General features: G+C 37.5%; 1 pseudogene; it reads right to left on the reverse strand.

The window, feature by feature from the left end:
* Positions 1-9,474: 9,474 nt before the first annotated feature.
* LOC141494845 (nuclear ubiquitous casein and cyclin-dependent kinase substrate 1 pseudogene) lies at positions 9,475-10,193 on the reverse strand (annotated as a pseudogene).
* Between the last annotated feature and the right edge of the window lie 8,858 nt (positions 10,194-19,051).

Consider the following 19,051-nt stretch of genomic DNA (forward strand, 5'->3'; position numbering starts at 1 on the left):
GTATAATACTCTCTCCCTCTTCAGATTTTTCTAGAGGACTTTGTCATTGTCCTTTCCAGGTCCTTGAGTTCAGAGACTTTGTTTTGTTTTTAGTGTTTGTCCCCAAAACTTAACCCAGTGCCTTGCATATCATAGGCAGGACATAGAATTAACTCGAAGGAACTACATTCTTTCAATAGACAAATGCATTTCAACTTCCAAATGAATGTACTCATTTTTTCAGAATAAGAATTATTTCCCTATTTTTCAACCTCTTCTGGGATAATAAAAGAGTACTGAGAATATATTTATCATAAACCAATAGCAATGATATAATATGCTCTACACATAGGATTTGAATAAGGATTTGTTCATTTGAAATTATAATATGATACTTTCAGAAGCAAGAATCACAGAAAGAAATTGTTTCTGAATGAATCATAATCTAATTCAATTTAACAAATAATTTATTCAGGGCTTTCTGAAGAGTACATTATAATTTTAGATTTTAGTTTTCTAGATTCCCTAATGCTCTTGACTAGAGCATTTTGAGTTCAATTTTCCTTTAAGTGAAGCTTTTTAGTCTTACCACAGGGTAGTGCTATTGCTTCATGATACATGTTCTCATTATTCAAGTAGTCTAGAAGTGTTTGAGTTGTGCAATCCTTATACTGAAACAAAATCTTAAAATTCTTTAAAAATAATGTGATTGGGGCAGCTAGGTGGCGTAGTGGATAAAGCACCAGCCTTGGAGTCAGGAGTACCTGGGTTCAAATCTGGTCTCAGACACTTAATAATTACCTAGTTGTGTGGCCTTGGGCAAGCCACTTAATTCCGTTTGCCTTGCAAAAAAAAAAACTAAAAAAAAATAATGTGATTACACTTTCTAGATAGACTGAAAATTTATGAATTACATTAATTAAATATGGTATAGACTATGAACTTTAATGAGTCATTTTCTTTGGCCAGTCAATAAACATTTCCTAAGCATCTGCTGCCAGACACTTGTTACAAAAAGAGACAAAATAGATAGAGCAAAGGACCTGAGTTCAAATCCAGACTCAGATACTTAATAATTACCTAGCTGTCTCACCTTGGGCAAGTCACTTGAAAAAAAAAAAACAGTACCTGCATGAAGGAGCATGAAGGGGAAAGAACACAAACAAGCAACTACAAACAAACAAACAATATGCAAGATAAAGAAGAAATACTTAAGAGGGGGAAAAGCACAGCAGTAAAGAGGGTTGAGAAAGGCTTCCTGTAGGAGACTGTAGTTTAGTTGAGACTTAAAAGAAACCAGGGAAGCCTAGCAGACATGCATGAGGAGAGAACATACCAAGCCTGGTGGGCAGCTGGAGAAAATAAACAGAGTGTGAAGAGATGGAGTGTCTTGGTCATGGAATAACAATGAGGCCAGTGTCACTGGAGCAAATAGTATGTGGTAGTGAGAACAATAAAAAAGACTGGAAGATAGGCAGGGCCTAGGTTATCAAAGGTTTTGAACATTAAATAGACAATTTTGTATTTGATCTCAGAAATATTAGGGAGTCTCCAGTGTGTTGATTGGGTGGTGGAGGGCTGGGGAGGAGGGAGCATAACATAGTTGAATCATGTGACAATTCAATTTGTCTAGGATATGCAAATGTTTGAGAAGGTGTTACACAGTCCATTTCCTAATTTCTTAGCTACATAGATTACTGAATATATATTTTCCCCTAAATATAAAGAATGTTCAAAGTATTATCATTTCTTCTTATATTAGTGCAAGAAAGCCCCATTCTCATCATTATCAAAGGAGCAAATATGTTATTTCAATGTTTAAAGATTGTGGAGAATCTATGCTTTTTTTTTCATTTTAAAGATTTTATTTATTTTGAGTTTTACAATTTTCCCCCTAATCTTTCTTCCCTCCCCCACCCCCCACAGAAGGCAATTTACCAGTCTTTACATTGATCCATGGTATACACTGATCCAAATTGAATATGATGAGAGAAAAATCATGTCCTTAAGGAAGAAAAATAAAGTATGAGATGGCAAGATTACATAATAAGATATCATTTTTTTTTCTAAATTAAAGGTAATAGTCCTTGGTCTTTGTTCAAACTTCACAATTCTTTCTCTGGATACAGATGGTATTCTCCATCACAGATAGCCCCAAATTGTCACTGATTGTTGCACTGATGGAATGAGCAAGTCCATCATCACCCCCATGTTGCTGTTAGGGTATACAGTGTTTTTCTGTTTCTGCTCATCTCACTCAGCATCAGTTCATTCAAATCCCTCCAGGCTTCCCTGAATTACCATCCTTCCTGGTTTCTAATAGAACAATAGTATTCCATGACATACATATACCACGGTGTGTGTGTGTGTGTGTGTGTGTGTGTGTGTATACATATGTATATGTATATGTATATGTATATGTATATGTATATGTATATGTATATGTATATCTATCATCTATCTATCTATCTGTATATCTATATATATACAAAATGACAATTATTTCTTCTTTATCTTGTATATTGTTTGTTCATAGTTGCTTGTTTCTGGTCTTTCCCCATTCAATTATTAGCTCCTTCATGCAGGTGCTGTCTTTTTTTTTTTAAGTGACTTGTCCAAGGTGAGATAGCTAGGTAATGATATATATCTTGGTATAGGGTGTGATGTGTTGGTCTAATCTAAGTTTCTTCCATATTAACTTCCAATTTTCCCAGCAGTTTTAATGAAGAGAGTTTTTATCCCAATAGCTAGACTCTTTGAGTTTATCAAACAGCAGATAACTATAATCATTTCCTGGATTTGCACCTAGTCTATTCCACTGGTCCACCACTCTGTTTCTTAGCCAATACCAGACAGGTTTGATGATTGCTGCCTTTTAATATAATCTTAGATCTAGTAGGGCTAAGCCACCTTCTTTAACACTTTTTTTTCATTGAATCCCTGGAAATTCTTGACTTTTTATTTCTCCATATGAATTTACTTACAACATTTTCTACTCATTAAAGTAATTTTTTGGCATTTTGATTGGTAGGGCACTAAATAGATAGTTTAGTTTTGGTAGAATTGTCATTTTTATTATATTAGCTCTACCTATCCATGAGCAGTTGATGTTTGCCCAGTTATTTAAATCTGATTTTATTTGTGTGAGAAGTATTTTGTAATTGTTTTCAAAAAACTTCCGAGTCTATCTTGGCAAATAGACTCCCAGGTATTTTATATTGTCTGAGGTTACTTTGAATGGGATTTCTCTTTCTAGCTCTTCCTGCTGTATCTTGCTAGTCATATATACAAAAGTTGAGGATTTTTGAGGGTTTATTTTATATCCTGTGACTTTGTTAAAGTTGCTAATTCTTTCCAGTAGTTTTTAGATGATTTTTTGGGATTCTTTAGGTATACCATCATGTCATCTGCAAAGAGTGAGAGTTTTGTCTCTTCCTTCCCAATTCTAATTCCTTCAATTTCTTTTTCTCTTATTGCTGAGGTTAACATTTATAATACTATATTGAATAGAAGTGGTGATAATGGGCATCCTTGTTTCACCCCGATCTTATTGGGAATTCCTCTAGCCTATCCCTGTTGAATATAATGCTTGTTGAGGGTTTCAGATAGATGTTGCTTATTATTCTAAGGAGCAATCCATTTATTTCTACACTCTGTAGTGTTTTTAGAAGGAATGGGTGCTGTATTTTGTCAAAAGCTTTCCCAGCATCTATTGATACAATTATATGATTTCTAATAGGTTTGTTATTGAGATAATTAATCATGCTAACAGTTTTCCTAATATTGAACCAACCCTGCATTCCTGGGATACATCCTACTTGATCATAATGTATTATCTTAATGATAACTTGTTGTAATCATTTTGCTAAGATTTTATTTAAGATTTTTGCAACTATATTCATCAGAGATAGGTCTATAGTTTTCTTTCTCTGTTTTAAAAAGTTAATCACATGATTGATTGCCAAATAGACCATACAAGCAGTAATTGTTAGGAGTTCAGATGATTGGCAGGAAGTCAGAAGAGGATGTCTCCTGGGAGTTCATATAATTGCCAAGAGTTCCCAAGAAAAATGTCTAATAGAGAATTGTTGAATTTCAGCCAGAAGACATGAGTTCAAATTCCATTTGTTTCTTAGAGCCTGTGTAAACTTGGGCCAATCACTTTTCTTGTTTGGAGCTCAATTTTCTTATTTGTAAAATGAGGAGCTTAGTTGGCCTGGATGAGCTCAGATTCCTTCCAACTCGAAATCTATTTATGACCCAACTATCTTGTGATTTATTTATTAAGTATACCTTCTATGTAAGGAGCTTGGGCTAGACCCTGAGATCACTTCACCAGAAGGGCAACTTTTTGTAGCCAAGATGCTTTGGTAAAGAATGGAGAGTTAAAGATAAAATTATGGGCAAAATTCAAAAGTTAGGAAATCATAGAAATATACACCACATACACACACACACACACACACACACACATACGCACACACACAATTTTTTGAATATTCAGAAGTTTCTTTTCTTCTTTTTCTACCATCCTTCAAGAACTAACTTAGATTCCACACACAATCCCTCCCCTTCTTGTGGTACCATCCCTTATTCCTCTGCACAAAAACAACCCCTCTAATCCTCCTCCATCAATCTATATGCTTCTGTTAATGCATTTATAAATCAACTATTTTCCTAATGTCATATTCTTTACTAGATATTAAGTTTCTTGAAAGCCTTATTTATCATATCTGGCAGTGTTCTGTACCTAATATTGAATGAAATTTGAAGTTTTCCTAGGCTAACAAGGTTGGCTAATATTTGAAATAAGAAAAGTAGAATTTAAAGGAAGCTTGTCAGGTCAGAATAATTTTCTTTCTCTGTTTTAACTCTTCCTGGTTTAGATATCAGCACCATATTGGTGTAATAGAAAGTTAGGCAGAATTCTGTCTTCACTTATTTTTCCAAAGAGTTATATAGAATTGGAACCAATTGTTCCTTAAATGTTTTATAGAATTCACTTGTGAATCCATTAGGCCTTGGAGAGTTTGCATTGAACTTTCTTCTTTATCCTAAGACCTTGTGTTGGGGAGGGGTTGGTTCACAGGGGTTTGGTGTTGGGATCCCTAGAGGCTTTACTCACTGAGTGCAATATCTCCAGATGGCCAGTAGGAGGGGTGCTGGTTTCTTTCTCTGGAGTGTCTGTGACCTGGATTGAGGTCCTCTCCCTTGGCCTGGAGAGAGTGGTTGAAACTGTTGAACACTTTTACCTTTAATCAGTGGTGGGCTATACCCTGGTATGATGTATTCACTCTCCCTGTTGACAGCTGAGGTAGTTTGGCTGATCACACACCTGTGCCTAGGGTGGAAGGTGGTCTATAACAGTGTTTGTTCTGGGAAGAGGCTTCAACTGAATTGAAGGCATGGACTCTGAGTTCTTCCAGACCATAGGAGCCTAGGGATCATTGTCTGCAGCTGTCATGTGCGGGAACTCTCCCTCCAACCCTTCCCACAAGCTCCAGATGGTCAGCGCCACAACCAATACCTCTGCTCTCTAGTTGGCTCTGCCCCTGTGGGTGACCAGGCTTTAGCCCACCGCTGATCAAGCCAGTCCTATTCTCAGACCCTCAGGCTCCCTGGTTTGCTGCTAATCAGGCTAATCTGAGGCTAATCCAGGCTCCTAGGCTGGAAGTCCAAATCTATGCTTTAAAAAAAAATATGACAAGTAGTTTTCTGTGGCTTTCCTGAAGTTGGAGGTTGTAGCACTATTTATAAGAAAATGTATAAATTGATTTATAAACTTTGGGGGAAAAGACCATAGATATTAAAGAGATTGGAACTTTCCTCCCTTATTTATTTCTTTATAAATCTAGGCTCTTCTAATTCTTAGCTGAGGTGCCTCTCTTGACAATCTAGACTCCTTGGGATATATCTCCTCTTTTTTCTGCCTGGTATGAAGTACACTTTGGGGAGTTCACCTATAGTAGACCATCTAATTATATACCTTTCCTATGGGCTTCTCTCTGACCTCATTCCTCAATACTTAGTATGGTCTCCTTTTGTACTACTCACCTCAGTAATATTGAATTCCTTGTTGTCAAAGAATAAACCCTCCTTCCCAACCCCAACTCCCCCATTTCCATTCACCTTAACCCTACTCATTCAATGATATCTGATCAGCCTTTTATACTACTTATCCCTTCTATTGTGCCTTCTAGAATGCCTGCTTCATAATTAACAAACTTCTTTTCATATTAAACTTATTTCTCTCTTAGTTTTTCCATCTTCTAGTTCTCACTGAGACCTAGCTGCTTCCCTGACTACCCTTTTTAGCACTGACTTTACTTTTGCTCATACTCTCTCCATCCCCACTTTTTGTCTAACCCTAACTTCTCTTCTAATCTCCAGTCTTACATCTTCACCTATCTAGACATCTTGAACTGAATGTTCCATAGCATCTTGATCTCAATATGTCCAAAACCAAACTGCTTATCATTCCCCCCCCTCAAACTATCCCCTATTCAGCTTTTATTTAACATCACATGAAATTTGTCTCATAGCTAGAATAAGACCACAATTTGCTCTGAATTCTATTCTTAGTGCTAGGTTAACTTCAGGAACCATGCAGATGATCCAACAGATTGTAGTTAACTTCAGAATGTAGTTAACTCCAGAACATCCCATCTGGCTTCTAGTGACAATAGAAATTTTTTTTCCAACTTAGAATCATAGAATTGTCATAGTTAAAGGGAATCTTCAGATTCAGATCCCTCATTCTAGGAGAGAAAGAAATTGAGCCCTCCACTCCTTTTTCATGGTTTTGTGCCTAGTTGGTGGAAGAACTAGGTTTTGATCCCATACTTCATCATTCCAAGTTTGTCAGAGTCCCACATCTTCGGTTGGAAACCTAGAAAATGCAGAAGGTCTCAGAAGGTGCTGTCAAGGATACAATTATGGCTAACTTTGTAACAAAACCCTTGGATGTGTTCTTGTAGTAAGACCCCCAAAATACATCTTTTTCAGAGAAACATATACTATAGGGTAACACCAACTCAGACAATAAAGATAATCTCCTAAAGTCTGACTATATATCATCTATCCCTTGATTTTCCTTCTGTCAAAGCAATCACTCTAGCCACAATCTGAGGGCTTATTTGCTGTCTATGAGGAATCTCAGGGTGGCAGAGAGGTCATTACCTCTAACAGTTCTATTGGTAATAAGGGTTACCTTCTACTCCCACAGATCACCTGGAAAGTTTTTTGTGAAATAGAAGAGTGTTGGGTTTGTAGTAAGAAGAATTCATTTTGAACTTAACTCTTATTATTTTCCATCTGCATAACATTACATAAGTCACAAAATCTTTTGGGACCTCAGTTTATCTGCAAAATGAGAGTATTGTATTAGATCACCTTTAACCTTCCTTCCAACTCTTTAAGTCTATGCCTCCTCAGTCAGGGCAACAATCCTTTGCAGTTTGACTTTTGACCTTATGACTCAAGTGAAAGTACTTTCTCCAAAGTTATGATCTATGATCAGTTACTGTTATTTTCTCATTCCAGATATTTTTTGAACTCTGCTGCATTTGACATTGTTAACCACCTTCTTTTCCTAGATACCCTTTCCCTTAAGTTTTCATGATTCTTTCTTATGGGATATTGAGATGACTCTTTTTTGTTTGAGTAAGTGGGAATGGTTAAGTTTCCTTGGGGTAAGAAGGATAGGTATGTTTTGAAAAAAAAAACCCAAAAGATTAGGCCAATGAGTATTGGGATTTAGATAGATCATCAAACTCCAAGGGGCTAAAATGAATGTGAAGTCAGCCATAGTAGTGGATTAAGGTTGACAGTTTAATAATAGGAGCATTGGAGAACTGATTGACTCAACTTGTATCTACCTAGTTTAGAATTTTCGAAGTAAGAATCCACCCTGCACTGATGTTCTAATATCACTCTGTCTTGTCTTGGGCAGGACAGCTTGGATATCTATTGGCATTTATTCATTCAAATAGTTATTGAACACAATATCTGCAAGGCATTGTGGAAGCATATAAGGATAAATAAAATTCAGACTGATCCCAAATGTTCAAATGCCCGAAGAGATAAGGAAAGAAAAAAATTAAATCAGGATCATGCTACTAAAATTTTCACTGGAATTTTGTAAGATACATGACCTGAAACTTGGTTCATTTCAAATTGAAATCACCTCTGGAAGGCTGAAATATTAGATTTCTGTAATATTATAGCCATGAGGAGATTATTTTCCCCAAAGTGCTAAGGGTTGGAATGTTAATCTATTTTCAAAACCCCAAATAACAAAAATCATCAGAATTCTTGATCATGACTTAATGCTAGAAGGAAGCTTAGAAATCATCTGATTGAAAATTCTTATTTAACTGTGTTCAGTCTGGGGATTAGCAAGGTTAAGAGAGATCACAAAAGTGGCAAGGGTGAGAGCTCAGAATTTTATCTGTTGACTCCAGATCCAATACTTTTTTTTCTATTCCATGTTGTCTCTCCTTTGTTTTTTTTTACTTTCACATTAGCTGGTTCTTTATTGGCTTAAGACCTAAACATTGTCAGTTTGAGAAGAAACCCACTGAGTGTGTGGTAACAGCAATCTTGCTGTTAAAATCTAAATTCCTCTTGATCCTTTGTAAAATTTATTCCAAGAAAAAAGAATAGATACATTTTTATTTTAAAAACATAAACCATGGATATTCAGATCTGAAACAAAGTCACTTAGATTTTGATGCACTGCTGCTCCCCTGATTTGTAGGTTGAGCATCATTTAACTCCCTAAATACCTTAGCAGAAAAAAAAAGGATTTACGTGTTCCTATTCTCTTTGAGATGACCAGGAGTTAAACAGAACAAAACAAAATAATAACAACAAAAACCCCACACCAAAAAGTCATGTGGCCTGGTTGTTCCCAAATGGGGTTAGAGATATGGGATATCTAAGGTGGTGTTCATATACATCGCCTTCTTGTCTAGCCAATGACAGTTTTAGATTCATGATTAAAAAAATTAAATATAAACATTTTTGTCTTTGCTGACGGTGATCAAAAAAAATTCACGTAAATAAAGAACAACCATTTTCATTTAGAATTCATATTGTTTTCTGGATTCCTGTTCACCTTGGTAACTTTTAGTAAAGTTAAAATTTCAATAGTGTTTGCCTCAAATCTTATTGCTTCATGTAGTAACCCTTTCATTTTTCTTTTTTTTTTAAAGTTAGATGGTAAATTCATTGGATATTTTGTCATGGCTTTTATTGGAGACTGGGAGAGGGAAAAGACAAAAATAATTTTAAAAAATGACCATAATCTTCTCTTAAAAAGGGGGAGTGGGGTAAGGAGATGTTGTTATCTCTCACCAGTGCAGGGCAGGGTAAGGAAGCATTCAAAGCCCATGAGTCAAACCATAGTCAAAACCATGTTCTACCCTAAATTAGAGTTTCTTTCTTTCCCTCCCTCTTTTTTTTTTAAATAAGATCTCGCCAAACCATAACTTTTTAATCTTCCCCAGACTGGGCTTCATCTTCAGACCCTTCATCCCCAGATTTTTCTGATGGAGGGCTGGTCGATTTTTTCCTTTTCTGGGGGGCTTTCTGGCTCCTCATCCTCTTCTTTGGGGGAAGGAGTCTTTTCCTTTGCTGCCTTTGATGCTGCAGGACAGCCCACTTTTCCTTTGCCCTTCACTGGACTTGGTGTCACTGTAGCCTTTAGCCTTTAGCCTTTAGCCTTTAGCATTTTCTTTTCTTTCCTTTCAGGCTTGGATTTCTTCACAATCTTTTTGTTTTTCTTTTTTGAACTTCCATAATCACTATCATCATCATCTTCCTCACTGCCAGAATCTTTCTCCTGGAATGGTGCCTCTTCTTCTTGTTGTCCTTCACTGCCCACATCTTCCATGAGCATCTCTCTCTGTTTGGAAGCTGCTTTGGATGCTGCCTGATGCTGTTGGCCAACATTTTTGTGATCTTCCTTTTCATCTTCACTGTCCTCTGGGGAGTGTGAATCATCCTTCTTGGTCTTCACATCTTTTTCTTCAGAGTCCTCACTATCTTCCTGTGAATTTTTCCCAGACTGCCTCTTGTTTTTAGCTTCTCAAGGTGATGATCGGATTTTCTTAGCTGGAGATGCTGAATCTCTTCCATAATCTTCATCTGCATCATCAGATTCTTGAAACTGAATAATCCACCACCTTCCTTTTTCTGACGGGCCGGGACATATTCGCAGCCAAGGCTGCTGAGGCCCGGGCCGTTGGCTTCTCCCGCTCTGCCGCTACCGGATCCAGACCCCCGGGATCTGCCGAGCCCCCCGTTCCCCCGTCTCTTCAAAATGGATCTGTCTCTCCTTTCTTAACATTCATTAAAAAAAAAAAACAGCAACACAAACCAAACCTGGATTCCACATCTTATAACTCCAAGAATCTCTACTCTTGGCAATCAGTTAATTTATATCCTCATTGCTTGTGGTTTTTCTGATTGCTTCACTTCCAACTTTGAATGAATGGAAGAAAGAATAAAAATGAATGAATGACAAAAGCATTTATTAATTACTTGTCAAGCACTGTACTAAATGCTGGGGATACAAATAGAAAAATCAAATCAGACTTGTCTTTCAAGGCCTTTCAAATTATTTGAGCAAGACAAGAGATACAAGAGAATCTGGTTTCCATCTACCCAGAAGAATGCAACTGCAGGATATATGGCAAGGTGCAAAGGTCTTTAGGATGCATCAATAAGCCAGATGCTGAGGGTTTTGCATGGAAGACTGAGGACTCAAAACTCATCAAACAGTGCCAACAGTTAACGTTGCTCTTCTTCTTCTAGCTCTCCTAAGGGATGTGAGCAACAGAGATTGGGAAAGCTTGAAAGCAAAGGCAATTTGGAAGGGTGTCCAATATTTTTTTAACTTTTTCCAGTGCAGAAACTGGGAAAAATCATGTTAATCATAATACACAAATTCTTCTAAACTTATGTATGACACTAAAACAAACATTTCCCCATCAAAACCCCAAACACCCTGATTTGTAGCTTTTAGGGAGAAGACCCCTTCCAAACCTGAGCTGTGGTTTCAGCCTTTTAGGGCTTCTCATTAAGCCATTCCCAGGCTCTGGGATGGTATTATGTTAGGATGGTATGGGGAAAAAAAATCTATCCTATTACATCATCTCACAGTCCTTCAGCTAGCAGGGGGTGGGGAGAATGTAGTCAAGAAATATTCTTTTTAAGGACCTAAGAAAAAGGGGTTTGGGAAAAGGTGTCTTCTTTTTAAGACACAATACAGAAATGTGCTCCCTAGCTTTAGAAAGATGGGTGTTTAGGAAAATCAGATGCTGGTGATGATTTGTACATTGATTTAGGGGGAGTGAAGAAGAGAAAAGGGAAGGAAGACCAAGGGCCATAATTCAGTCCCCTCTGTCCTTCAACCTATTCCCTACTCTCCTTGTAGTTTGGTGGGAAGGAAGGAAGGAAGGAAGGAAGGAAGGAAGGAAGGAAGGAAGGAAGGAAGGAAGGAAGGAGGACATTGGAACAGATGCTCAGAGATTGCTAAAGAGTTAGTGAAGGGTGTCCAAAGGAATGTGTCTTTTCTCCTTTTTAGTTTTTCTACTTCCTAGACTATGGGGTCTATGGTCTCTCTCTGGATCCCACCTGTTGTCTTCATAATTCAGACCCCTTATTCCAACTTTTATTATATAGTCTTGATATGATAACAACTCTCTGGGGAGATATAATAGAAATATTGCCATCTCCATTTTATACCTGGTAAAACTTAGGTTGAAAGAAGAAAGAAACTCAGAAAGTATAAGTTGAAATATAGACATGGGTTGGCAAAAAAAGTTAGTGTTGTTGGGACCAAGATGGCAGAGAGAAGACAGGCACAGTTCTAAAGTCTCCTGATCTCTTCCCCATCTATCACATGAAACAAACCTCTTAAAAGAAATCCAAACTAGGAAACCCAGAAAAAAATGCCAGGAGAGGAAAATCTACCTCAGGATTTGTCTCCCACAGCAGCTTTGGCTGAGTACTGGCAGGTGAGTCTGAGCTCCCAGGGAAGATCAGCCAGACCAACAGCTGAATCAGAACCAGGAGTCTGAGGGCCCGAGAGCCGGACCTGCTGGATCAGCGGTGGGGCTGGACGAAGGGGGCTTGGGTCTGCGGGGAAGCAGAGGTGCTGGTGTTGGTGCTGTCCCCCTGGAGCTTGGGGAAGGGGCTGCGGGGAGAGGTCTGGTGAAGGATAGCTACAGACACCATCCCTGGGTTCCTCTGGTCCGAGAAACTCTGAGCTCAGGCCTCCATTGCACTGAGGCCTCCTCCCAAACAAATGCAAATTACTTCTGCCTCAGGCCCAGGTGTGTGAGCAAAAGAACCAGCCCAGCTGAGGAATCACCTCAGGCCAGGGTAAAGTCCACCATTGATTGAAGGCAAAAGAATTCAATAGCTCCAATTCCCTCCCTCAAGCAAAGGGAGAAGGCCTCACAACCAAGGTCACAGACACCCCAGAGAGGGCAACCAGCACCTCCTACTGGCTAGCCAGAGAAACTGCACTCAGTAAAGCCTTTAGAGATCCCAAGCCCAGGTGAACCAGCCCCATCCAACTCAAGGTCTTAGCATAATGAAGAAGGGTCAGCGGAAAGGTGGATCCATAGAAAAATTTCTGGAAGGGAAAGACCCCAACCTAGAGAGACCTGGAACATCTGAGGAAAATACAATCTGGTCTCCAGCACTTAACGACTTCTTTGAAGAAATAAGGAAAGAGTTTAAAAATTAACTGGAAAATTTGGGGGAGACAATTAATACCTTGCAACAAGAAAACAAAACCTTAGAAAGTAGAATTGGACAATTACAAAATGAGAACAATTCCCTCAGATCCTCAAATGAGCAAATGCAAAAGAAATTAGTTCTCTCAAAACCTCAATTGGTCAAATGGAAAGCTCTTTCAAAAGTAGAATTGACCAATTGGAAAAGGTTAATGAAGAAAACTCCTCCCCCCCAAAAAATAATGGAGTCTACAGAAACTAATGACTCCATGAGACAGCAAGAGTCAGTTAAACAAAGTCAAAAAATAGAAAAAATAGAAGAAAATGTGAAATACCTCATCAACAAAACCACTGACCTCGAGAATAGATCAAGGAGGGGAAACCTGAAAATTATAGGACTTCCTGAAAACATTGAAGAGAAAAAAAGCCTGGACTTAATATTAAAGAATCTAGTGATGGAAAACTGCCCTGACATCATGGAATCGGAGGGCAAAGTAGTTATTGAAAGAGTACATCGATCCCCACCAGAAAAAGATCCTAAAATGAAAACACCAAGGAATGTTGTGGCCAAACTCCAGAACTATCAGATAAAAGAGAAAATCCTGCAAGCAGCCAGAAAGAAACAATTTAAATATCAAGGAGCCACAGTAAGGATCATGCAGGACCTGGCTGCATCAACTTTAAGGGATCGAAGGGCTTGGAACGAGATATTTCCAAGAGCATGGAAGCTTGGAATGCAACTAAGAATCTACTTTCCTGCAAAGCTGAGCCTTCTCTTCCAAGGAAAAAGATGGACATTTAACGAAATGGAAGAATTCCAAAAATTTCTGATGAAAAGACCAGAGCTAAACAGAAAATTTGGATATCAAACAGGAGGTTCAAGAGACACATGATAAGGTAAAAAAAAGGGGGGCAGTAAAAGGAAAAAAATGCAATCCAGCAAGTTGAAACTGGTTATATCCCAGCATGGGGCGGGGGTAGAGACTCTCATAAATCCTGAGAAATGTAACTCTAACAGAGAGAATATACCTAGCCAGAAATGATGGACATCCATGACCTATCCATGAGACTGATATCTAATGGGATGTAACTGGCTTTAACTCCACTGGGGAGAAAGACTCTAATAACTCTCAGGAATTTGGACTCTATTCAACAGAATATACTGAACTAGAAGGGACAGACACTCAGAATTTTCTATGACTTAGATAGAATGATCTAAAAAAAAATACACTACCTCCCTAAAAAGGGGGACAGGAAAGAGATGGGAGGAGGGAGGGGATTGAATGGGACAAATCTCATTACGCTAAGAGGTACAAAAAAACCTATGGTAATAGAGGGGAAGAAGGGAGTAGAGGAGAAGCACCTGAATCTTCTTCTCATCAGTCTTGGCTTAAAGTCAACCTACACATACTCAGTTAACTTATAAAACATCTAACCTTTCAAGAAGTAAAAGGGGAAGAGGGGAGGGGGGACAGAGAAAGGGAAGGGGAGTGGAGGAAATAAGGGGAAATAACAAAAGGAAGGGAAGGGAACAGGGAAAGGGGAAAGAAAGGGGAGGGTGTGATATAGGAGGGCAAACACACTGAAGGGGGTGGTATTCAAAAACAAAATACTGGGGAATATGGATAAAAGGGGGGGAAGGGGGGAAAATACAAACAGAGGGAAGATAGTGCAGAGGGCAATAAAGAATTAGTAATCATAACCTTGAATGTGAATGGGATGAACTCTCCCTTAAAACATAAGCAAATAGAGTGGATTAAAAACCAGAATCCTACAATATGCTACTTACAAGAAACTCATTTGAAGCAGAGAGATACATATAGAATAAAGGTAAAAGGTTGGAGCAAAATATATTTTGCTTCAGCTGAAGTAAAAAAAGCAGGGGTAGCAATCGTTATCTCAGACAAAGCAGCAGCAAAAATAGATAGCATTAAAAGAGATAAGGAAGGAAACTTTATCCTCCTAGGTACCATAGACAATAAAGTCATTTCAATATTGAATATATATGCACCCAGTGGGACAGCACCCAAATTCTTAGAGGAGAAGCTGAAAGATTACAGGAAGACATAAACAGCAAAACTCTACTAGTAGGAGACCTCAACCTCCCACTGTCAGATCTAGATAAATCAAATCATAAAACAAACAAGAAAGAAATTAGGGGGGTAAATAGATTGTTAGGAAAAATTAGATATGGTAGACTTATGGAGGAAACTGAATGGGGATAGGAAGGAATATACCTTTTTCTCTGCAGTATATGTATGTCATGGAACACTATTGTTCTATTAGAAACCAGGAGGGACGGGATTTCAGGGAAACCTGGAGGGATTTGCATGAACTGATGCTGAGTGAGATGAGCAGAACCAGAAAAACACTGTACACCCTAACAGCAACATGGGAGTGATGTTCAACCTTGAAGGACTTGCTCATTCCATTAGCACAACAATTGGGAATAATTTTTGGCTGTCTGCAAAGGAGAGTACCATCTGTATCCAGATAAGGAGCTGTGGAGTATGAACAAAGTACAAGGACTATTCCCTTTAATTTGGAAAAAAAAACCCAGATGTCTTATGGTTTGATCTGGTTACCTCTGAGAATTCTGTTCTCTTTAAGGATATGATTTCTCTCTCATCACACCCAATTTGGATCGAGGTACAACATGGAAACAAAGTAAAGACTGACGGAGTGCTATCTGTGGGGTGGGGTGGGGGGAGGGAAGAAAGATTGGGGGAAAACTGTAAAACTCAAATAATATCTTTAATAAAAATTTAAAAAAATTAAAAAAAGTTAGTGTTGGCTTTTTTAAAGCATCAGATGATTTTTATTTTTAGTTTTTTGCAAGGCAATGGGGTTAAGTGGCTTGCCCAAGACCACATAGCTAGGTAATTATTAAGCATCTGAGACCTGATTTGAACTCAGGGACTCCTGCCTCCAGGGCTGGTGCTCTATCCACTGCACCACCTAGCCGCTCTTCAGATGATGTTTAAAAGCAATGTGGTATACTAAGTAAGATGCTGGCAGTTTATGGGACTATCATTGAGATAGGTCACTAAATTCAAATCTAGTTTCGGACCAGCTGTGTGACCCAGAGCAAGTCATTTCATCCCTGTCTGCTTCAGTTTCCTCACAATATTAAATGAAGATAATAAATGCATCTATCTCATAGGATAGTTGTGAGAATCAAATGAGATATTTGTAAGAAGTGCTCATTGTAGGTCCTTAATACTTTATTTTCCTTAACCAGTTGGCTTCGAAAACTAAAATTCACAAACCTCTAAAAGATTATAAGGATATTGCTACCTAGAATTCATATTAGCAAGATGGTGGGAGATGTATGATAGTAAGGAGGGTTAATCACTCTACCTCTCTGGCTCCAATTTGCATATATGGTAAGTAACTACTCAGTCATTTATGCAGTCTTCCTGAATGTAACTTTCTCTTAAACTCATTCAGTAACTCTTCTGCACCCTGGAGGATGTGGTTTTCCTTTCAAACCTGCCTAGAAATAAGCAAGAGGAAGAGGATCCTCTCATGCCAATCCTAACTCTTCCTACACCAAAAATGACTAGGAAGATATAACTTTTCTTTCTTATTGATAAGGAAAGTAGCAATACACACACACACACACACACACACACACACACACACATATATAATTTTCTTTGGTTCAGTTAAAACCTTTTTTCAGAAATATCTCTTGTTGTAGTTCAGTTTTGAGATCTATTATTTATCCCTCCCCATCCCCATTTCCTTTCCCTTTTTCTGTAATCTAGTTGAGTAACAATGCATAGAGATCAGTAATGCAAATATATTTTGTCTCATGTGAAGAGACTAAAGGAAAGTGGAAATAAACAAACTTTTAAGAAAGGGAGATTCCAGGAGTAGTCACATTTCCCTTAATAAGAGAAAAGAGGAAGGAGTATGAAAGTAAAGAATGGTCATCTTGTCTCATATACAAGCCATGCCAGACCTAGAAGAGCATCTTCTACTTGTTGTCCTTTACCCCACCAGGTTCAATTTGGTGAATGTCATTGCCCAAATAACTAACTCTCTCTCTCTCTCTCCTTCTCTCTCTCTCTCTCTCTCTCTCTCTCTCTCTCTCTCTCTCTCTCTCTCTCTCTCTCTCTCTCTCTCTCATTGTCATAATTTCCCCTTTTTTCTCTTTTCCTTCTAGACAGCTTCTTGTTTCAGTGGATAAAGTGCTGCTCGCAGAGTCAGGAAGAATTAAGTTCAAATTTGACCTCAGATACTTACTTAACCTTTGTCTTCCTCATTTTCCTCAATTGTAAAGTGAGAATCATAATAGCAACTACCTTGTAGGGTTCTTATGAGGATCAAATGAGCTAATATTTGTAAAGTGCTTAGCATAGTGCCTGGTACATAAAATAAATATTTATTTCCTATCCAGAGAGTCATCTTACATAATAAATAGTATTTTATAAAGGCAAAAGAATAAAAAGAGAAAAAATTAGCATAACTGATCAATACATCTAAAAAATCTGAAGATATATGAAATGTCAATACTTATGGGCCTCTTTTGCAAAAGGACAGGGTGGGACCATCTTTACATTATCTCTTCTTTCAAGGCGTGCTTGGTTTTTTTCCCTCAATTTTATTTATTTATCTATATATCTTCTTTCCTTCCTTCCTCCTTCCTTTTCTTTCTTTCCTTTTTCCTTTCTTTCTTTCTTCCTTCCTTTATCTTTCTTTTTTATAGTTACATGCTAAGATAGTTTTCCACATTCATTCTTTTGCAAGCTATCGAGTTCCACATTTTCTGCCACTCTCCCTTCCCTCTGCATGGCAGAAAACAATCTGATATAGGTTGTATATGTATAATTGTATTTAACATATTTACAAATTAGTCAGGTTGTGAAAGAAAAATTAGAACTAAGGGAGGAAATCATGAGAAAGAAAAAACATAAAAGAAGTTTTTAAAATGACCCTGTTTTTTAATATTTTATTTTTCTAATTACATGTTATGAAAGTTTTTCATTGTTCATCCACATGCATATGCATATTTTTAAGTTACAAAATTTCCTTCCTCCCTTCCCACCTCCCCCAATGGTGAATAGTTGGAGTCAGGAGTACCTGGGTTCAAATCCAGTCTCAGACACTTAATAATTACCTAGCTGTGTGGCCTTGGGCAAGCCACTTAACCCCATTTGCCTTGCAAAAACCTAAAAAAAAAAAGTGAATGCAATATTCATTCATATTCTGTAAGGGTTTTTGGATTTTGTTTTTTTATTCCTCTGGATGTGTTTAGCATTGTCCATAGCAGGTCTCCTAGGGTTATCCTAGCTCTCTGAATGCCGAGTGGAGCTATATTCATCAAGTTTGATCAACTCAATGTGTACATTGTCCTCTTGGTTCTGCCATAATATTATTTGCTCTGCCTTCAAGATCAATAGTTTTTTATCTGGATGTGGATGGTATTTTCCATAGGTCCATAGGAGTTGATTCCAACATAGTTGATCATCTCATAAGGTTGCTGTTAATGTATATATGTGTTCTTCTGGTTCTGCTTATTTCACTCAGCATCAATTCAAAGGCATGCTTATTTTTATAATTTTGTAACATTCACTTTTTTGTGTATAGAGTTGTTCTTTCTGTTCATATTGTTATCCACCATTCTGTATATTGTTTCTTGACTTTACTTTCTTCACTCTGCATTAGTTCACATTGATCTTTCCATGTTTTCTTCACCCATCATTTCTTGCAGCAATTACATTAATATACCACAATTAGTTTATCCATTTCCATAATAATAGGCATTTACTTTGTTTCTTATTGTTTGCTATCATAAAAAATTATGTGAGTATGGGAACTATTTTTTAATCAATGATCTTCTTGAGGTATAAACCTAATAATAAAATCTCTGGGTCAAGGGTATGGGCATTTTAGTCACTTTATTTGCATAATTCTAAATTGCTTTCCAGAATGGTTACACTAATTCATAGGTCTACTAACAATGCCTTCAACAAAATAATGTTTTCAACAGCAGCATTTTAATGTGCTTATCTTTCCATAACTCCTCCAACATGAATTGTTTCCCATCTTTTGATATCTTTGCCAATTAACTGGTGTGAGGTTAAAAACAGGTTTGTTTTGATTTATGTTTTTCTTATAATCTAATTTGGAATATTATTTCATGTCATTCTTAATAGTTTGTAATTTTTTGAGACGCATTTGCTTATATCCTTTACTTTTCTATTGGGGAATGACATTTGGTCATGTATATCTATTTATCTATCTAATATGTGTGTTTAAATTTAAAGTCTATTATAAATCACTATCTATATCTATCTATACATGCACACATATCC

This window comes from Macrotis lagotis, chromosome 8 (genome assembly GCF_037893015.1).
Source record: "Macrotis lagotis isolate mMagLag1 chromosome 8, bilby.v1.9.chrom.fasta, whole genome shotgun sequence".
Lineage (NCBI taxonomy): Eukaryota > Metazoa > Chordata > Mammalia > Peramelemorphia > Peramelidae > Macrotis > Macrotis lagotis.